The sequence below is a fragment of the Tenrec ecaudatus genome, chromosome 18, assembly GCF_050624435.1.
Source record: "Tenrec ecaudatus isolate mTenEca1 chromosome 18, mTenEca1.hap1, whole genome shotgun sequence".
Lineage (NCBI taxonomy): Eukaryota > Metazoa > Chordata > Mammalia > Afrosoricida > Tenrecidae > Tenrec > Tenrec ecaudatus.
The window spans coordinates 63,168,315-63,183,310 of record NC_134547.1 but is presented as its reverse complement, the minus strand read 5'-3'; positions in this window follow the sequence as shown (position 1 = coordinate 63,183,310).

Sequence of the window (14,996 nt, the reverse complement as noted above, 5' to 3'; positions counted from 1 at the left end):
CCTCCACCAGCAGGGTCGGCTGGATTTACTTTACAGGTGGCTTTAAGGAGTTATTATAATATCCAAACCCAAGTCACTCTAGGAATTCAACAAGGGTATAGAATGGCAGGATCTTAAGGCGGGAGACTTCCCACAAACTGAAAATAAGATCAGGACAGCGAGATAGGCTGCAAACCAAGGGGGCCAGCTAGAGGAGACAGTGATGGAGTCTCCGAGAGATGCCAGCCCCTGCCTCCCTTGTCTCAAAGCGGGCATCCTCCTTCAGGAAGCTTCTCTACGTGATGCTCAAACAACATTGCATGGAAAGCCAAAGGGGGAATTTTGATTTTTCTCGAAGGACACAAAACTGGGAGAACTTATTATGAAGGTTCAGGAAAATTAAAAGCTGTGTTAGTGAGAAAAAAAGAGCACCAAGCTGTGCCGGGGGGCTTCCCCCCACCCTACCCCACCCCCACAACAACAGTGTATCTGCTCATCATTTCAGGGTAGCAAGGACCTACACTATAAGGATCTCATTGGGAAACCTTCCCCCATCTACTCTCCAACCCTAATCTTGCCCCTTCGGACTTCTTCTTGTTTCTCAGATTCAAAGTGCATTTCCAAGGAATGCAGTTTGTGTCTCACGAGGATGCCCACACTGCCGTTATGATGTGGTCTAAATGGAAGAGCGCAGGATTCTTTGAGCAAGGGTTAGAGAGATGGAAACATCGCCTCCTGAAGCATGTAGACCTAGACGGAGGGTGTGTCGAGAAGCAACAGCTATTTTATAACAGTGTCTGACTCAATCATACAAAGATATGATACTTTAATACACATACTGTAAAATGCAAAATAACCGCTTAAACAATCTGATCTAGGGTGGAATAAAACATCAGGTGCCCGGCACTGGATTCTGGGATAAGTATGGTAGGACCCTCACCTATGGGATGTGGAGTTTGGGGAACTGGGAAGTGGTGTGGAGTATATAGGATGGCATCCTACTTGGCATGCTTTCTATGTAAACACATCTGTTCCGTACCCAAACTCCTGCTCATTCTACTGAGTTCCATGGGGTTGAAGGGTGGCGGGAGAATGTGACCTATATTCCTCAGGGCTAGTATTTGGGTAATGAGCATATGATCTAGACTAAGCCTAGGGCTTGGGCAACAGTCTTGCCCGAAGTGAGTGATCCCACCTTCAGGGGGATTTGGAGGAGGCTGGAACGATGCAGGGGGGCTGCCTCCACTTTATCTTACATTGTGGGCTATCGTCCAAAAGGTTTTAAATGACAGGGAAGCACTGAGTAATTTTTTTTAAAGTAAGCCAACCAAGTTTAGGAACTCCTGCTCTAGGTCAAGGGTGGAGAACATTGCCCCTGCAGGCTTTATACATCATGCAAAAGCATTAATATCAGCTAACATCCCCTGTCACCCATTAGGGGTGAGTTAATTTACTGTTTGACCAAATATAACAGGCTAATTTTTAAGATAATTTTGTATGGCCTGCAAATGACGCTATACATCACCAAATGACCTTTGGAAGGGAAAAGGTTGCTTAGCCCTGCTCTAGGCCATCGGGCCATATCACCCGCTTTGGGACACACTGGTCCAGAGTAAACAACGGTCTGAAGTGCCAAAATGCGACAGCAGAACATGAACCTCGTGTCTTTCCAGGCATCTGAATACAGGGATCTAACTGTCAAACAGGGCAACTGCTGTAAGTCCTGCACGGTGGCAGCTCCCGAAATTTCACAAACAATTTTAGAGAGTTGAGCTATGTTACTTTCTATAGCAACCGTGTGGTTTTGTTTTCTACGTAATAAAAATAATTTCTGAGTTTTTAATAATTAAAAGACATATTATTTTTCTTGATCATGGATCGGTTATATAGAGAGGTGGAAAGGTAGAATCAACTTATCACGATTTTGTGCCCAAAGCTGCCATGGTATTGCCTGTGGTGTGTTTCAGGAGGTAGTTTATAATTTATTGTGTGACTTAACCAAACCCCAACCATCTAATTGACTCCGACTGATAGCGACCCTATAGGAAGGGATAGAACTGTCACTGTGGACTTCTGAGACTAGCTCTTTGCAGAAGGAGAAAGTCTTGTCTTTCTCCTGTGGAGCAGCGAGAGGTTTCAAACTGCTGACGTCGGGCTCACAGGCCATTTCACAATGTCACTATGGTTAGCAGCCTATATCTCACTATGCCACCAGGGCGCCTATGGGATTTAAGCCCAAGCAAATATAAGTTATATATGCACGCATACACACGTTAACATGACTCAAAAGGATTACTTTTGTAGAGCTGGCAAAACAAAGTTTAAAACAAGTATAACAGGTGAGGCTAGTTGAGGATTCCCAAGCTCCCTAGCACTTCTATCAAGAGCGAGTTCTCTCTTATCCATAAATCTTCCTGGCCATGCAGAGGAAGCTTACTTTTAAATACAGTATTGAGGAGAAAACAGAATACTGAGTTTTGAATACCGCCCTCAGCTAAAGTGTTTCTTTGTTTATTCAATATATTTCATAGTCATCTATAAAGCCAAATGGTTAACATGCCTTGTTGAGAACCAAAAGTGTGGAAGGTCAAGGCCACCCAGAGGTACCATGGAAGAAAGGTCTGACAAGTCACATGCGAAAAATAAAAAGCCACTGAACTGTTTCTGGGGCATGGTTCTCCGAAAGGAGGCACTGGGGTCACCAGGAGGCAGAATAAACTCCATGGAAATGTTTCTGGTGTTTAGCAAGTGCAGAGCACTTAAACACTCAGCTAAGTGTGAGTGTCATGGTAAAGATGCTAATCTTGGCCCTCAAGGCAAGCCTCAGAGCATTTCCTGTAACTTCCTTGTTTCAGTGATGCCCTGAACGGCAGTTTGTGATCATAATGATATGATTAAGAAATTGGGACTTCTGACCTTCTAGATTCTCTTTATCTGTGGTTCTGCTCCTCAGGGGTCATCTGACAATATCTGGAGACATTTTCTGTTGTTACAACTGGAAAGTGGGGCGCCGACATTTAATGGGTAGAAGGAGCGACTCGACATCCCACAATGTACAAATGCACAGGAGAAGCCTGTCCAATAAAGCAATGACACTGTGTGCCACCAAGCTGATTCATAACTCTATCGAACAGGGTCGAATTGGCCCCAAATGTCCACAGGGCAGCAGTTGAGAATCCCTGACATATGCAAATCAGGGTTCAGGATAAAAGAGCTGATGGTGCCCAGAGACTTCTCTTGTGAATGAAACACAAAAATTCTGCCTTGAGCCTTGAACGTGCTTCCTGGTGTCTTAACTGGAGGGGTCTTACCGTACTCAATACTGTACAACTAAGAGTTACAACTCAAAAGGGACTTGCGGAAAGGAAGTAAAAGTAAGCAAGACTTTGTGGACTGGTTACTCATTAGCCATTCTGTGTGCATCTTAGGACTGGTTACTCATTAGCCACTCTGTGTGCATCTTAATTTCGTCAGCTGTGGCCAAAAGAGGAAAGGGTTGAAAGGCAAAATATGGTCATTCTCCTGGGCAGGACAAACTAAGCCTGAAGCAGTTGTGCAAGATCACTGGGTTGCCTAATTTCTGGGAAGAGAGGAAGTATTCATGAAAGGCAAAAGGTTCTGAGGCTGCTTACAGCACTTGGACCAGCATTTCTCACCACCACTCCGGCTTTTTCCATTATTCTCCCACCCCCAAGGAGCTTTATTAGACATTGTTCCAAAGTGGCCTCTGACATTCCTTTTTATTTTTCAATGTTTTATTGTGAATTAAGTGAAGGTTTACAAAGCAGATCATCAGCTCATACACATTTTGTTTCATTCATTACAATCCCCTCGATGTGTCATTGTTTATCTAATTTCCCCTCTGTGTTTGCTGTTGCCATTCTTCCTCCTTTCCCAGCATCTTTCATCCTTGGATCAATACTGCCCCTGTGACTTTAAATGGTGGATTATTCTACCACAAAGGTTTGTATAGATCCAGACCTGAAGGGTGGCCACGGGTCATCGTCTTCGGGGTCACACCACTCTCTATGCAACCAGTAGGCCTAGTCTCATGATTTTTAATTCTGTTCCACATTTTTCTCCTACTCTATCTAGGGCCTTGTAGCTGGTCCTGTTCAGAAGGGTTAGTTCTTCTGGTCTCGGGGTTATGGCGACTAATATTTGGGTATGGGCTGTTAGTGCATTAGACTACTTGTTTCCATGTGCCTTTCAATTTCCATCACCCTTCTTCTATCTGGACAAGGAGAAACCGATCGTTGTATCTTAGGTGGCTTGTCACAAACTTTTAAGGGCCCTTGAAATTTTAATAAGAGTAGAACTAAATTTTACCCTTCTAGGGATATTTGATATTGAGAATGAATGACTTAGACTAGAGCCCTTAATATTCTTTTTTAATAAATCATTTTATTGGGCTCTGACAGCTCTTAAAACAATCCATACATCAATTGTATCAAGCACATTTGTACATATGTTGCCCTCATTTTCAAAATATTTCCTTTCTACTTGAGACCTTGGTATCAGCTCTTTTCCCCTCCCTCCCACCCTCATGAGTCCCTGATAAATTATTTTCATATCTTACTTTGTCCACTGTCTCCCTGCACCCAAGTTTCTGTTGTTATCCCCCCTTGGTGGGAGGGGAGAGTTGTTATACGTCAATCCTATGATCAGTTTCTCCTCTCTCTCCTCTCCCCCAACCTGCCTTCCCCCTACCCTCATGGTATTGCTATTCTCATTACTATTCTTGGGGGGGGGCGGTATCTCTCCTGGATTCTGTGTTATGAGAGCTCTTATCTGTACTAGTATACATGCTCTGATCTAGGTGGATTTGTAAGTTAGACCTGGGGTCATTATAGTGGGGGGGGTAGCATTAAAGAACTAGAGGAATGTTGTGTGTTTCGTTAGTGCTATATTGTATCCTGGCTGACTCTTCTCTTCCTTGAGACCCTTCTGTGAGGAGATGTCCAATTGTCTACAGATGGGTTTTGGATGTCTACTCCAACCCCCCACATTTGCATTGGTATGGTTGTTTTGTGTCTTCTGATGCCTGATACCTGATCCCATTGACACCTCATGAACACACAGGCTGGTGTGCTTTTCCATGTGAGCTTTGTGGCTTCTGTGCAAGATGGGTGCTTGTTTAACTTCAAGTCTTTAAGATCCCAGACGCTATAGCTTTTGATAGCTGGGCACCGTCAGCTTTTTTCACATTTGCTTATGCACCCGCTTTGTCTACAGCGGTCCAGGAAGGTTAGTGTCACAGAATGCCAGGTTATTAGAACACAGTGTTCTTGCACTGAGGGAAGATTTGAGTAGATGCTTAACTCCTTTCTCAGCGCTCTCCATTTTCCCCAACATGTGTCATGCTCTCCCACCCCAAACCATGCTCCTGTTTTCACTAATGATAGCTATAATTTTAATAAAATATAATGAAAACAATGAAAATGAAAGCACTGTTTACACTTAACATCCCATAAAAGTGTTAGAATCAAAACAATATAAGCCATTCTGACTGACCCCTGCCCATTTGTAGTAGTCATTGGCCCTGCTTTTCTTTCTTTCTTCTTTTTACTGACGTATAATTCACATATCACACAGCAGTTTGAGCATACTGCAGGGAGTTGTGCAATCATCCCAACAATCAACTTGAGAACATTTTCTTTCCCTCTTGTCCTCATTGTTACTAGAGTCCCATTCAACCCCAACTCCAAGAAACTATTAATCCAGTTACAGTCTCCATAGATCTAGCTATCCTGGATTTCATATAGAGACAAACTTACAGCAACAAAACAAAACAAACACCTCGGTAGAAAAGTATCACTTTCTGAAGAGTTGTCTGCCAACTGTTTCCAAGAAGCAGTTTTACATAAACTTACACACACACCCCAGTGAAAAGGGGTTCCAACTTCTCCAGGTTTTTGCCAACACGTGTTATTGTCTATGTTCTTTAAAGTGGTTATGAAGTCAGACACAGTAACAGGAGTAATGGTCCCCTCCAGGTATGGGAAAGGGGGGTGGGGGCTGATGGTATGGATGATTATATAACCCCACTGGAGAGGGCCAATAGAAGTACATGTGAATGGATATATTGGATGGTGTAAGATACAGCAAAAAGGGCTCCTGGGGGGTCGGAGGGGGGGAAGAGGGGGTGATAAAAAGAGCTGACATCAAGGAGTTCAAGAAGAAAGAAAATGTTTTGACACAGATTGTGGTAGCAATTGTACAATACTGCTTGAAGTGATTGAACTATGGAATGTTATGATATCTGTCAGAGCTCCCAATAAAATGATTTAAAAAAGAATAATGGGATTTAAAACAAAATAAAGTGGTTATGAAGTGATAGCTCACACTACTTTTTTCACATATCATACAATTTAATCATTCAATCCACATTAAGAAGCTTTGTGCAATCATCACCACAATCAATTTCAGAACATATTCTTCTCCGACCCACTGTCCTTCGCTCCTCATTTCCCCCATTCTCTCCTGCCAGGCCCTCTCCAGTCACTGTCGCTCTAGATCGTCCAATCCTGGATTTCTTATACAGGAAATCATACACAACATAGTCATATAAAATCATACAAAGCAAAATAAAACAACTAAAAAGACCATAGAAAAACAGCAAAGATAAAGTGGACACGATTAAGAACTGAAACCATTTTTAATGGATCAAAAGAGATCAAGTGAGAGGGTGTTACATTTAACCTAACTCAACACTCACTGCCATCGCGGCAAGGCTGACTCACGGTGACCCTGTAGGGCAGAGCAGAACTGCCCCTGTGGGTTTCTGAGAAGGTCTAGAGGAGTAGAAAGCCCCTTCTTTCTCCCGAGGAGCGGCTGGTGGTTTTGAACTGCTGACCTTGCTGCAGCCCAACTTGTAACCACCACGCCACCAGGGCTCCTCTAACCTAAATGGACTTCACAGTGTTCTCTGTCTGATGGCCCTTTGTTTCGTGACAGTTTTCAAGTTGGCACTATACGATTATGGAAGAATAGGGAAGTTGATTTATTGGATTTTAAAAAAAGGTTTACAGAGTAATCCATAACAGGAGCAATAAAACATTACAGAAACCATTCATAAAGAATAGGGTATGTCAAAAGGTGTGCGCTACTGCTCCACCTTACTGATGTGGATTTAAATGGCTAACTACAGGTCATGTAAACATGCGGGAAGGAACAAAGGCCCACGTCCTGGTGGTCAAGTGGCTGTGATCCGCATGGTCGGCAGTAGTGGAAAAACTGGGCTTTTAAAAAATTTCCCTCAGGCTCAAGTAGAAAGCAAATGTTTTGAAAAGGATGATGGCAACAAATGTAGAAATGTGCTTGACACAGTGGATGGATGAATGGATTGTGATAAGAGTTGTACGAGCCCCCAATGATTAAAAAAAAAATCCCTTAAACCGTTACAGCCTGAGAAACCCACAAAAGGCGTGACTATGCGTCCACACTGACTTGATGGCAGTGAGTTTGGGCTGTTTTTGTCCTTCTATGCAGGGAAAGGGGAATGGAGGGAACCCCAGATTATCTGATGTATCACAGCCAAATGTTGAGGCCTTACCAGTTGAAACCCTAACACAAGCATATGCATCCTGAACTTAATTACACGTAATTATTATTTTTTAAAATCCACTGTTGTTCACATGCGTATTTTTAAAAATCATTTTATTAGGAGCTCATACAACTCTTATCACAATCCATACATCCATCCATCGTGTCCAGCACATTTTCACATTTGCTGCCAACATCATTCTCAAAACATTTGCTTTCTACTTGAGTCCTTGGTATCAGCTCCTTTCCCCCACTCCCTCCCCGTCCCCCCTCCATCATGAATCCTTGATAATTGATAAATTATTATTTTGTCATATCTTACACTGTGTGATGTCTCCTTTCACCCACTTTTCTGTTGTCCATCCACAAGGGAGGAGATTATATGTAGATACTTGGAATCAGTTCCCCCTTTCCACCCGACCCTCCTGGTATCACCACTCTCAGCACTGGTCCTGAAGGGATCATCCGCCCTGGATTCCCTGTGTTTCCACTTCCTATCTGTACCAGTGTACATCCTCTGGTCTAGCCGGCTTTGTAAGGTAGAATTAGGATCATGATAGTGGGGGGGAGGAAGCATTTAGGAACTAAAGGAAAGTTATATGTTTCATCATTGCTACCCTGCACCCTGACTGGCTCGGTGTTCACATGCATATTAAGACCTGGTACCCCCCCCACACCCGTGATTTAATTCCCATTGACAAGACTCTATATAGAGTTTTACAGGGTTCCACCCCTATCACAAGAGTACACTACCCTGCACTCTGTTCTACTTCCTTACTACATAGGTAGCTCGTAGTGGGTCTTATAGATGGCACCCACACAAAAATGGGTCTCTATTTGCCTGGAGCGACCAAGGAAAAAGGTGAGGGAGAAATAGCAGGTGGAAACTGATGTGTGGCTAAATTGCCTGAGTGAACTACTGCCTCCTCTGCCAGGAGACAAGGACAGCTGGAGGGTGCCATTGTGCCCTTAGGACGCATGTTGATCAAAGATAGAAAAGTCATGATCAAAAGGGGGAATATGTGGAGTAGAATTTTAAATGCTCATGGATTTCAGACTTTCTGGAGGATGGATAAATCCATGATACTATTGTCCTGAGATGATTTTTTAACATAAAAACATAAAGCTAAAAAAAATCCCTTTTTGTGTTCTTTGAACCGAGTAATAGTTTGTTTGGCCTAGCTAGTAAAGACTGCATACCCTGAGCATTGTTTTAAGACCTACGTTTGAAGGAAAAAAAAGAGAGAGAGAGAGAACAATTCCAAAGACAGGAAACTTAAGGGGGCACTGAGTTTATGTGAATAGAGGGTGAGACTAGTTGGACAGATCAAAGACTGTCATCAATATCATTGAATTGTACATGTGGACACTGTCGAACTCGTGTTTGTTCTGCTTTATGTTCTCAACAAAAAATAACCACAGAATAAAACAGGCGAATATTGCAACAATGTGCTTGAACATAAGAACAGTTACAAAAGTGGGGCTGGCCCTGGTGGTGTTTCATTCCCTTGTATGCAGGGTCCCGAGGCGTTGGACCTGACTCAAAGGCACCTCACGTCAACAAGGAGGGATGGTCTCGGAAATCCACAGGGGCAGTGCTACCCTGTCCTGTAGGCCCACTATGCATCCACATCAACTCCATGTCAGTGAGGTTAGTGCTCTGGTTTTTGATCGTACAGCCTAGATGTGTGGAATGTATAGTGAGGAAAGTGTATCTCCATAGGCTGGTCAAACACAGCACAGCACGAACCTTCAGGGGCTTTCCACCTCCCAGGCACTTCTCTCCTCAGTCATTCGCCTCAGCCACGCTCTCACCTTTCTACCAATTCCCAAGGTTTGCACGTGCAGTTTCTACTTAGGACACACTGTCCCTAATTATCTCCAGGCAGTTTTCGGCTCATAATTTGGTCACAATTCAAATTGGGCCCGAGAGGCATGTTTCCCCCCATTCCTGCAGCTACAGCAGCCCCTTCTCCTGTAATGGGCTTTCAGATTCTGTCAAAGAATACAAACAGTGAAAGTCGGTAGAAATCAAAGCTTTATTCAGCTGAAATGCGGCAGATGGCTCCGCAGATTAGGTAACCTGCTGAACCAACAAGAATGTTGAAGGGGAAGGCAGGCGAAGGTGGTTTGGGCTCAGCCTGTCACTGTTTTTAATCTTTAACGACCGCAAAAAAAAGGCATGTGAAAAGTTTGGGATGTGTTTGGTTTCTCATGCCTCTTTCCCAGGATCACTGCCACAATCTTATTTCAACAGCTGTTTAAACTGTTGAGAGCCATCTTCACAAATCTTGCAGGGCTGTTAATGTCTGCCGCAGGTAAGGTTCAAGGGAGGGGGTGAGTGAGAAAAGGGAGAGGAAAAATCAGAGAGCTAGGAAAACTGGGATCTGTTTTAATTCTCTTGACAGTTCTTTGTAGCGTTTCTCAGGACTTGACATGGTCTTGTCTGCATGTTTATTTTCGGTTTTCCCTCACCACACTCAGTACACATTCAACAACTGATCAAATTCCACACCGACTTGGTAAATCTAAGATGAAAGTGTGAGTTTGAGACTCCCCAACCACTCTCCCCATTTCCATGGACTACGGCTAACTTCTGAGGTAGATAGTCTTAAACGTCGGGCACTTGGGTTCCCATCGCACACACGGACTTGTTAAAATCCCCTGTCAGATTCCTGGACAGCACCTCCCCAGTCTGGTCTGTTTGTGCGTTTAACCGTGCATCTACCTGCCAGCAGAAACAATGATCACGGGCTGAGGGCAGTCTGACTGGGGCTTCCACTCCACAGAACGAGACTGAAGATGCCCGATGGCTCAATAGAAAGCGGGACAAATCTACCCTGACTTTCCAGGTTGGTTCAAGGCTGTCTTTTTCCAGATACAAGGAGGCAGCCATTCGGTTTCATAACTTCAGCAGCAGAGAAATGTTAAGCGCTGGAAAGGGCTTACAACATTTTCTAGCTATCAGATGGGTGTCCAAAATGCCAAGGTCTTGCCTTTCCTAACGCAGTTCAAGCCCCTTCCCTAACACCCCCGAACCCCCACCCCCCTCCCGCCCCCAGGTGCCTGGGAACACTGGCTTGGTGACCTGCTTCTGAAAGGTCACAGTCTTGGAACTCCTGGGGGCTGCTCTACGCCACACACACACACACACACACACTCACTCACTCACTCACTCACTCACTCACTCACTCACTCACTCACTCACTCACTCACTCACTCACATGCTCACCAGGAGACAAAATCCACCCGTGACAACCAAGGTCAGGGCTGCATTTAGCAGCAGCAAGCATGGGACAAACTGGTACCGTGTGCCTCCTGGTGGAGCGCACTGGGAAGTGCACCTCAGTAAGGCTTCCATGTAACCTGAATGTACTCCTGAGGCAGGGATGTCTGGCTGCTAATTGAGTCTCCCCAGAGGTCTCTCGGAGGAAAGGGAGGCCTGGCGATCTTCAAAAGCAAAACCAAACAATCAGCTGGAAACCCCTATGGTGCACAGTTCGACCCTCACACGCACTGTTCTCTGGGAATTGAAACAGACTTCCCCGCAACCGCTTTTTCAACCACGCACTAACAAACAGCACCCAATCTCGTAGGCGTGCCATTCTCCCGGGACGCTGGCCTTCAAAATCATCAGGGTCTTGGAAAACAAAAACCTTTTTTTTTTTTAATGCAGGTGAACTGTCTTCAATGAGATAAAAAAACTCCTCACCCCCCCCCCCAAACCCACAGTCATCTTGTCAATTCAGACCCGCAGTTAGGCCATCTAAATGCAGCACGTGACCCATCACACGGTTGGATATATAGCCCCCCCCCTCCCGGGGTGGGGGGTGAATCACAGAAACTTGGGGGAAGGCAGACAACGGACAGCGCAAGACACGAAATAACAAGAATACATAATTGACCGAGGATTCACGAGGGTGGGAGGGGAAAAAAGCCGAGCTGATCCCAAGGGCTCAAGTAAAAAGAAAATAGTTTGGATATGTTGATGGCAACATATGTACAAATGTGCTGGATACAACTGAATGACAGATTGTCATAAGATTTGTAAGAGCCCCCCCCCAATAAAACTGAGAGGTAAACTGAAGCACAGGACGAGTGAGAGGTGAACTGAGGCACACGATGAGTGAGGGGTAAACTGAGGCACTGGGAGACGGACAAAGTTAACTGAGAGGGCAAAGGGAGAGCAGAGACAGAAATAGCTTTATTAGGGGGAGCTCCCGAGTGAAGTCCCATGTCTAACAAGTAGCCCAGGGGAATCACGGGCTTTTTCTGGGGTCTGGGGTTTTACAGGAAAGCAGGGAGGGGTGTGTGTGTGTCTGTGGTGGAGCAGCAAGATTTATGGCCCAGGCTGTGATGCATTAGCTCTGGCAGGCAGGCAGGCTGGTTCTCTGGGAGTCAGGCATTGTTCTCCCATCTCCTCATTCCAGGGCAGCAGCTGCTGACCTCCAGGGACCTGCAGGGAAGTGGGACCCTGACCTGCTTCAGCTCAGTCCAATCAAAATGATTAATTAAAAAATAATAATAATGAAAGAAAAGTGTAATATGTGAACTTTGAATTTTTAAGGTCATCGTGAGGCCAATTAAAAAATTTAAATAGACTATTTAACGATTTTTTTAATAAAGCGTTAATGTTTTAAGGGCGTGATTTTTAAAGAAGAAGGAAGAAGAAACCCTCTGGAAGTAAGGGGTAGTCCTTTTCCAGAAACTGGGAAGCCGGAGGGTGCGGACTAGATGCTGTTGAGAGCAGCTGAGAGATGAGTTTAAAGGGATACAGACTAGGGAGATGCATTTCGGAATCCTCAACTTGTGGATGGCTAGTGAAGAATCGCCAGGACAGCTGAGCTCCCGGGAACCTCTGGGATGCACCGGCTCTGAGGGCAGCAGTGGGTCCCGCAGGACTGGGAGGGAACTGTGGAAAGAGGGCGAAGAGCCTGTGGGAGAAGAGGTGGGCTGGAGGAGCGGCTCGGCACCCTACTCGCTGCTTCTAGAAGCATCACGCCCCCACCGGAAGCATGCCCGTCTTCACACATGTTAGACGGCCCGTCTGAGAGGGCTTTTTCCACATCAACCTCATGAGATCGCAATGACCTACAGGACAGAGCAGAACTGCCCTAGTGAGTTCCCAAGACTATAACTCTGAGTAGAAAACCCCATCTTCCTCCAAGGAGCCACGGATGATTTCAAACTGCCAACCTTGCAACTAGCATCACCACTACGGACGCCACCAGGCTCCTTGTCCATCCTCCAGGCTCCAATACATTGTCCTTGTCAGATCTCTGCTCCCTCCGACTCACACAAAAACTGCCCTTTAACATGCAGGCTATCCCCTTCCTTCCCCACTACCCCCTCTCTCATGAACCCTCCATAATTCATAAATTATTATTTTGTCATATCTTAGACTGTCCGATGTCTCCCTTCACCCACTTTTCTGTTGTCCCCCAGGGAGGAGATTATATGTAGATCCTTGTAATCATTTCCACCCCACCCTTCACCCTCCTAGTATCACCACTCTCACCACTGATCCTGAAGGGATCATCTGTCCTGGATTCCCTGTGTTTCCACTTCCTATCTGTACCAGTGCACATCCTCTGGTTTAGGCAGATTTGTGAAGTAGAGTTGGGATCATGATAGTGGGGGTGGGGGAACATTTAAGAACTAGAGGAAAGTTGTATGTTGCATCTTTGCTGCTCTGCACCCTCACTGGCTCATCTCCTCCCCGAGACCCTTCTGTAAGGAGATGTCCAGTTGCCTATAGATGGGTCTTGGGTCCCCAATCTGCACTCCCCCTCATTCACGATGATTTGATATTTTTTGTGCTTTGATGCCTGATACCTGATCTCTTCAACATCTCGTGATCACCCAGGCTAGAGTGCTTCTTCCATGTGGGCTTTGTTGCTTCTGAGCTAGGTGGCCATTTGTTTACCTTCAAGGCTTTAAAACTCCAGATGCTCTATCGTTTGATAGCCAGGAGTATCATTGTCTTTTAATAGTGACATCTGAAGAAAAAAAAGACTACAATACTTGTGGATATGTTGAACTTGAGAAAAAGTCACTGTTTTTCCACCATGAACAGATGAATGCAATCCGGTTTTTGTTTCTCTAACAATTCATTTAACCTCTCCCAGGGGGATGAACAACAGAAAAGTGGGTGAAGGGCAACAGAGGACAATGTAAGATGTGAAAATAATAATCAATAACTTATCAAGGGTTCATGAGGGAAGGCGGGTGGAGGAGGGAGGGGACAAAAGGGGGAAAATGAGCTTTTATCAAGGGCTCAAGTAGAAAGAAAATGCTTTGAAAACGATGATTGCAGCATATGTACAAATGTGCTCGACACGATGGATGAATGTATGGATTGTGATAAGAGATGTAAGAGCCCCCAATAAAAGTATTTAATCTAAAAAATCATTTAAATATCAATAAATATATGAGTGGGTCCTTAAGAAGTCTGACTCCCTTTCAAAAAAGCTCCCTTTCAGATGGACTTCACATAGCACGTAATTCACCCAGAGTTGCTGCCTAGTGAGGTCAGAGGTTCAAATGCACCAGCCACTCCAGGAGAAAGAGGCAGCAGTCGGCCTCAGGAAGACTCTAGGCTTGCAGTCTATGTTGCTGCTAGGTGCTGTCGAGTCAGCTCCGACTCATAGTGACCTTCTGCACAACAGAATGAAACACCGCTCAGTCCTGCACCGTCCTCACTATTGTTCCATGTCTGAGCCCAGGGTCACAGCCAGTGTCCATCCTCACTAAGACTTCCATCCTTCTGCTGCCCCTCCACTTTATCAAGCATCGTGTCCTTCTCCAGGGACTGGTGGCCGCTGACAGCATGCCCAAGGGCATTCTGACTATACTTGGAAATTCTACAGGGTAGTCCTATTCTGTCCTGTAGGAATGCTATCAATCAGAATCAACTCAAGAGCAAGAGGCATTATAATTTACCCATCAGAGGCTTTAAATATATTCACAGAATTGTGCCATTGCCAAAAATCACTTTTTGAATATTTTCATCAACTCGCAAAGAAACCCCATGCCCATTTAGTTGGGAGGCAACCACTAATCTCTTCGTTTCTCTAACCATTTGTTCACTCTGTGGTCTTTGTGATGGTATTCTTCATTCAGTACAATTTTTTTCAACACCCATCCCTGATTTGTTTGTACTAATACTCCATTTTTATGGCCAGATAATATTCCATTGACTTTTATTTATCTATATGTCACTTGATAAGACATTTGGGTTATTTCTACTTTGGTGCTACTAATGCTTTGAATGTTTATGTACAAGTTATGTTTTCCTCTATCATGGGTAATCCGAGAAGTGGAATTGCTGGGTATATGCTGTGTATTTAAACTTCTTAGGAACTGTTAGGCAGATAGGCAGGGATGGGATGTCCATTGACGCATGCCCAGGAGAGCCAAGCATAGAACAAAGGCCTAGGTTTTCCTGCCGGTGGGCATGGATGGGCGTTAAA